Source organism: Jaculus jaculus, chromosome 1, assembly GCF_020740685.1.
Source record: "Jaculus jaculus isolate mJacJac1 chromosome 1, mJacJac1.mat.Y.cur, whole genome shotgun sequence".
Lineage (NCBI taxonomy): Eukaryota > Metazoa > Chordata > Mammalia > Rodentia > Dipodidae > Jaculus > Jaculus jaculus.
Window position 1 is genome coordinate 98,430,860 of NC_059102.1, and position 7,948 is coordinate 98,438,807.

Genomic DNA, 7,948 nt, shown 5'->3' on the forward strand with positions numbered 1-7,948 from the left:
AAAGGATCCACTCCTTACACCTGGATGCCAGTGCTGCTTGCAGCTTGCTGCTTTCCAGTGTGGACTGAAGAAAAGCATGGACTGAAAACAGCAGCTCTTCTGGAAGCCTCCAGGCCTTCAGTGCCAGATTGGGACTGCTGAGGCATCCTGCCTTGTGGAATGAGCACTGACTGGGTTCCGTGACTCTCAGGCCTGCAAACTGCTATTGTTGGATTGTCATAGACTAATCCAATAAATTCCCTATTAATACAATTCATTCTATTGGTTCTGTTCCTCTAGAGAACCCTGTCTAATACAACATGATTTCATTGTAATCAGTGACAGTAAGTAGCACTTTCCTGTGAAGTGCAGTGATTTATCTTTTATAAACCCATCTCATTACCTTCTTATTACCTCACATTTTTGCTCATCATATTAACAGTGTTTATATCATTCTGAAATCATAATTCTCATAGTTTAGTAACTATATATTTTATGGACTCACTACTCGTCACTGGGCACTTATATAACTTTAAAACCTTTGTTTTGGGCTGGAGAGATGGCTTACCAGTTAAGGTACTTGCCTGAGAAGCCTAAGGATCCATTTTGACTCTCCAGATCCCATGTAAGCCACATACACAAGGTGATGCAAGGTTGCACATGCACATTAGGTGGTGCATCCCTCTGGAATTCTTTTGCGGTGGCTGGAGGCCATAGTGTGCCAATATTCTCTCTCTCTCTCTCTCTCAGCTCTGGAGACTGATGATTTATGAATAAAGATCAGTGGCACTGTGGAAAAAGTCTTGTGTTAATTGGCTAATTTCAATATTTAGTTAAGTGTTAAATGTTGAAATGAGATAAATGTCAATTCACATACATTTTAAAAAATGCACTGTGATCCTATATATTTTGACCTAATGTTTCCAAATGGCTATATTTAATAAAACTCTAGTAAAATATCACAATCTGAGTGATGACAGTGGTATAGTAAAGATATAGGACAGTTTCTATCTATGTTTTGTGTTGCCTTTTGATGTCATCACTTCCCTCTTATCCCATCCTGTCCCTAACCTCTAGAAACCACAGTTTACTCTCTTGCTAAAATAAGGTAATTTGAAAATATGAAATCAATATACCTCCTGGCTTTATCACACACACTGTAAATTATAAGAGAATGTGAGGGCTGAACAGATCTAAAATTGGAATGAATTGAAAAGGAACTTATGAGATATAGATATGATAATCTTTGCAAAAACCAAAACCTAAAAGTAACAAAAATTTTTCTAATTGAATTCTGATTAAGATAAACATAGGAAATGCAGTGATAGGAAATGTTACTGAGGAATTCCCTGTACATCTTGTGACAACATCTAATGTTAACAGTTATAAAAAAAAAAAACTATATGAAAATACAACATGATATTGCTTTTGATAGAAGCCACAAGTCTTAGTTTTATTTCCTCAACTTAATTGACATTCAGGTGCTTCTGTGTATGTATTATCTAACTTAATTTTTTAAAAATATTTGGAACTGTAGAACAACTCATTCTTTTTATCTTTCAATTTGTTACTCTTTTTAATATTTTACTTTTATGTATTTATTTATTTATTTGATAGAGAGTGAGAGAGAGAGAGAGAGAGAGAGAGAGGGCATGATAGGGCCTGCAGCCACTACAAACAAATGAACTCCAGACACATGCACCCCCTTGTGCATCTGGCTAACATGGGTCCTGGGGAATCGAACCTTGGTCCTTTAGCTTTGCAGGCAAATGCCTTAACCACTAAGCCATCCCTCCAGTCCATACTCTTTTAATTTTCTACTTATTTTTCTTTTTATTTGCCAATTTATTTTATTCTTTTAATAGTTTTCCCCCTCAGTTTCTTTTAACTTATTTGAAGTGTTACATTACAATTTTTCTCTGTGCTAATATTCAGTGATACTACTGTGCTTTTATTATATCCTTGTGTGCTCTTCTGCTTCCTGTCCTCTTTTCTTATTCAAATCATCTTGTGTGTTTAGCTGAAAACCTTTTCTCTTAAACAGCTATAGTCGAAGTGATCATTTGTTGCTTTAGGAGCAAGGTGGTGTTATCCTGTGCTGTGCTGTGCTGAATTGTGCTGGATTGTGTTTTGCTATGCTGTCACTGGTAAGAAGATACATTCTAATTGGACCTTAATTCGTATAAAAGGACCTGAGTCAATTCTCCAATTTTATAAGATTTTTTTTTTTTTTTCCTGGCTTGGAAGAAGAGGAATTCCTCTTGGCTTGGAAGTTTTCTTGCTCTTTTTTCTTCCTATGTTAGCTCTCGCATACTAAATCCCCCAAAGCTTACTCATTTCAGTGTCTGGGTTTTTAAAATTTTAAATAAGTGTGGATAAGGAGTAGAGACCTGGGAGCCATTGTCCTGGGGCTTCTGAATTCAACCAGAGCCAAGGACCCCTGCATCATTAGAGACATCCAGTCCTACCCAGAGCTCTAGTCTCATAACATCAGAACCCTGCTTGTTCACAATTAGCATAAACCTTGTGCTCTTAAGTTGATGCTTATGGTAGTTTGAATGTGATAGCTTAAAAGTATGGTACCATAGATTTAGTCATTTTTTATTAAACTTCCTACTTGAGCCCTCAGCAGGAATATCGCTGTTACAAGGAGATATGTCACTGGGGAAAATCCTGAGGTCCAGCCTGAGATGTGTTTGGGGTAAATATTCAGACCAGCCCTAAAAGGTCTGGAGAGCAATTTGAGCTCTTGTGGTTTGGCCCTGCTGGTGGTGCTGGCTGTTGATGGTGTCTTTCGAATTGAATCTGAGAGAAAACCAGCTTCTTCTGCCATTAATGGTGTTCTCCTGGACCCTGTAATCCTGAAATAAATTCTTTCTTCACGTAAGCCTGGTTGGATGTTTGTCCCAGCAATGTGGTGCTGACTACAGCACATATGTCACACAGCTCTGCTCTATTGCCATTGGAATTTCACTTCGAATTTTAACTGGTTTCAGTTCTCACTCTTTTTACCTATCTACCTATTACATTATTGTCATCTTACTCAACCAGAATTCTTGGTATAGCCTATTGTGATTCAAAACATTATCCCATACTGCTAAGATACACATGTTCATGGGAAAATGAGTAAGGTATATGATAAGCATTTTGAGCACCATGAAGAAATACAAGAAGCAAACACAAAGCAACAAAATATTTTTGAATTTACTGATTTACATTTTATAGCTTTCTCCAAAAAGAAGATGGAAAGGCAGATGACAATCATTTTCATTAGAATACACCTGTTTCTCTTTTCAAGTTTTCTGAGTTCTTGTGGAATGTGACTTATATAACAGGAGAAGTAATTGTATAGTCCCTTGTATATTTGATGTACTATTTTTTCCTTCTCTTCTCTTTCTCTTCACTTCCCTTCTTTTCCTTTGCTTTCCTTTTCTTTTCTTCCCTTCTTTCCTTCTTCTCTCTTCCCCTTTACCATCACTCTGTTTTACTGTTTCTTTCTTTTTATGTCTGTTTTATTTCTGTTCTCATTTTAATGGACTTTAATGATATATATACTTCAAATCTAGTATACTACACAGTTCAGAGATAATAGGCGTGTTGGCTGACACAATGAGGCTCCACATCTATCCTGGAAATTAAAAGTTTTAAAATAAATTTGGCAGACTGGGTGTGAGATCAAACTGGAGCATAAAGTTGAATGCATAATGAGAATGGAAAAGGCTCTCAGTAGCAATGTCTACTCAGAAGTGACTCATTTTTCTCAGCAGTATGAGATGGCCACTAACTTAATTTAGTCTACAATGACTGTAAAGAAAAATTAAGAGGAAAGCCACATTTTTTTTTACCTAGGACCACTTTAAAAATTTTTTTTGATGCAGATGCAACTTAATTATTATATTTAAGTCTGTATGGATATTTTGGGTTTGTTTCTATTACATTGTATTTTTACCAGTTACCTTCTCATAGCTAGGACAAAATATCTGACCTGAAGCACCTTCTGGAAAGTAAGGGTCTATTTTTGGCTTACGGTTTTCACAGGAAGTTTCATCATAGTGGACAAAGCATGATAGGGGAAGGCAGCCTACATTATATCATCACATGAACAGGGAAGAATTAAAGGAGGATGAATACTGGTGCTCACCTATCTTTCTACACTTTATACAGAGCAAGACTCCAGCCCATTGAGTGGCACCACCAAAAGTTAGGCTATGTGTTCCTACCTCTGTTAATTTTATCTAGAAAATCCCTAACAGATATGCAAAGAGATTTGTTACCATGGTGATTCTAAAGCTTGTCAAGAAGATATTACATTCTTTATGGCCATTCTTCCATAATGTTCTTGTAGAGTGTTAGCCTATTAATAAATATATAAATATATATATTATATACATATGAAATTTGAGAGAGAGTGGGAGAGAGAAAGTATGGGCATGCCAGATCTTCCTGCTCCTGCAAACTAATGCCAGGATCACACACCACCTTGTGTATCTGGCTTAATATGAGTAATATGGAATGGAATCCAGGCCACCCAGGTATGCAAGCAAGTGCCTTTAGCCACTGAGCCATCTCTCCAGCCTGGTGTTAGTCTTTTTAATAGAACTTATTTTAACAGGTGTGAGGTGGTATTTCATTGTCATTTAATTCATGTCACTATAATAATTAGTGATTTTGAGCTTTATTTCATGCATTTTTTAGCCATTTTTTATATTTCCTTGTTAGAAATGTTTGTTTGGGTTCCTTGCCTATTTTGAATCACAGTTTTTTCTTTCATGAAGATGTTTGTGTTCTTTATGTACTCTGGATATTAAACTTTTGTCAGATATATGGCTTGTAAATATTCCAGTTTATTTGTTATCTTCTTAATCTCTTGATTCTTTTGCATACAGAAACTTTTAAAATATAATCATATTTGTGTATTTTGGTCTTTTGGGGATTAAATCTAAACAAAATGCTGACCAGAATACAACCCTGTAGTGTTTCCCTATGTTTTCTTATTGAAATTTTACAAGTTCTATTATTATGTTTATTAATTAAAAAAATAGTTTTAAAATACTTTTATTGACTATTCATTTGAGACAGAGAGAGAAAGAGGCAGGGAGTGTGTTTGGGCACAACTGGGCATCCTGCCACTGTACATAACTTCCAGATGTATGCCCCACCTTGAAATTCTGGCTTTACATTGGTAATAGGAAATTGAACGTAGGTCTTTAGGCTTTGCAGAGGACGGCCTTACCTTCTACAGTTGCTATCAGCTTGACAAATACCACTGCTAGCTGGGTAAAATCATATAATACATGAACCTATGAGGGATATTTTATATCCAGGCCAGAAACATTTTCTGGCCCCAAAGGTTAATGGCTATTTACTTGTGCAAAACAGATTTGGTTGATCTCTAACAGTCTTCAAAGTCTTCATAGTTACAATGTTATTTGGAAATCCATGTTCAACTTTCCTCTAAGATTCAAAGTAAACTCTTACCCATAAACCCTGGCAAAATCAAGTTGTATAACATACATCCAAGATATATTGTTATCACACAAATATTACTTTCCCAAGAGGGAGTAATGGTGGGAGATGTGAGTCAAACAATACCAAAATTCAACAGGACAAATATTAAATCCTATAGCTGCCTGTCCAACATCTGGGGTACATGGTGTTGTGATTGAGTTCTGATGGGCTTTGGTAGCCCCAACCCTATGGACTTGTTGGATTCAGCCTACATAGCCTCTCCTGAGCTTTTCCCACTCATATTCTGTGGCTTTCCTTTACAGATTACCCACATTTCTATTACCATCATTCTTGGGTTTCCATTTCAGATTAAGCTATATCTTTACAGTGACAAATAACTCTCTTAGAGTTACTTGCAGAGATCCCCCAACCCTTGCAATACATTACCTGGCTTCCTAGGTCTTCTTTTAAAATCTGTTTGAAAGTATCCACAATTCCATAAGTTCAAAAGTTTTCAATGATGAAAAAGTAATATCATGTGGCTATTATGAAGGTCTGCTGCAATTCAGGTGATAGATGGGTACCCCGTGGGCTATTATTTCAATGGCCACTGGGTATCTAGGAAGCTAAACATCTTGAATTAAATTCTGAGAACACAACATTTTAGGAAGCCGTATGTGAGAAGTGTTACTATGGTGGTTTGCATGTGAAGGCATGTCCCTCATAGGGAACATATATCCCCCATAGCCATAGGCATTTTTGATTAACATTACATTTCTTACTTAAGTCTCAAGCAACCTGCTGGAGGTTTGTAAATGAAGGTGGATGTTTTTAGTGCAGCCCTAAGGTGTGTAAAAGATTGGAGCTCTGGCTGTTTCTGTTTTCTGGCTGTCAGTGATGTCTCTGCTATGGATCTATGGAAGTTAGCCAGCTTCTCCCTCGTGATAGAACTTTCCCTCTCTTTCCTAAGATGAAATAAAACCTTTCCTCCTGTAAACTACTTCTAGTCTAATGTTTGTCTCTGCAACAAGAAAGTAATTAAAATTGTGGACCCGAGTTCTATCCTCAACAGAAAGTCTCTCAAATGAAGTTTTTCTTTCATACCCTGAACCTGCCATGGGTGGTGTCTGGTCAATTCCTGAGATGACTTTCAACTATTTTTTTCTGTAGTGCTTATGCAAATGCTTGGCTTTAATTCTCATGATTGCCAATCTCTTCAGAAACCGTACTTTCATTAGTGTTAGATTTATATAGCAGTCTCACCAAACGATAAGATTTTTGTGTTATTTATTTATTTTCTTCTTCTTCTTAAGAGCTCATGAATCACATGGCCAGATTTGGTTAGAACAATGACCTACTTCTCTGGTATCAATTATGTTAGATGCTTTGGTGTTCACAAAATACCTTTCCACAAACACTTTAAAGGGGAAAAGATATATTTTAGTTGACAGTTTGTGATGTTTCAGTCCATAGTGTGGCTTCGTTGCTACTGGATCTGTGTGAAGTAAAACATCATGGAAAAGGGGCCTCACATCCTGAAGTTTTCGTAACCTGTTGAAGTTGTGCCCTGGGCTAGGTAGCCCGCGCTCAGCACATGAGCCTGGTAGCAACATTATATATTCAAGCCATAACAGTTTCCTGTCCTGAAAGAAGAATTAAAAAAAAAAAAAAAAGTGGGCTGGAGAGATGGCTTAGTGGTTAAGCGCTCGCCTGTGAAGCCTAACGACCCCGGTTCGAGGCTCGGTTCCCCAGGTCCCACGTTAGCCAGATGCACAAGGGGGCGCACGCGTCTGGAGTTCGTTTGCAGAGGCTGGAAGCCCTGGCGCGCCCATTCTTTCTCTCTCTCTCCCCCTCTATCTGTCTTTCTCTCTGTCTCTGTCGCTCTCAAATAAATAAATATTTTTTTAAAAAAAAGTGAATACTTGAGAGAAAAGGGCTCGTGGCCAAAATTGAGTTGGGTCATTTTACGTGAACAAAGCTTCTGTAACCAAATAGTAAGTTTGTTATGCACCCCAGAAACAGTAGAACATTCTTCCCGTAAACTATGGCTACTCCTACTAATATAAAAAATGTTGGTACGCATACTTACCTGGCAGGGGAGATACCATGATCACCAAGGTGGCTTTCCCAGGGCGAGGCTTTCCATTGCACTCCGGATGTGCTGACCCCTGCAATTTCTCCAAATGTGGGAAACTGGACTGCATAGCTTGTGGTAGTGGGGGACTGCATTTGCGCTCTCCCCTAAAGAAAAGACAAAAAGAAAATGCTGGTACGGACATTTTGCAGTATAAGATAGTTTTTCCAGTAACATACTAATTATTTTATTTATTCTTTCCAAATTCCTTAAAGTTATAAAATAGGAGAAGATCAGTAAGAAAAAAGAAAGAAAATGTAGATTCCTCAAATTGTAATTTTTAAGGAAAAGCAAAATCCTCTTAGACATCACAGTGAATAAACATAGGGGCAGTCATGATACATGAAGAAAAAGAAAACTCTTACTTCAGAGAAAAATGGGATAAAG

At 37.3% G+C, this 7,948-nt stretch overlaps 1 non-coding gene across 1 annotated transcript; it reads left to right on the forward strand.

Annotated features, from left to right (window-relative positions):
• The first annotated feature begins 7,508 nt into the window (after window positions 1-7,508).
• LOC123457973 lies at window positions 7,509-7,671 on the forward strand. Its single transcript, XR_006635316.1, has one exon. It is a non-coding gene; the product is annotated as a U1 spliceosomal RNA (small nuclear RNA).
• Window positions 7,672-7,948: the final 277 nt, after the last annotated feature.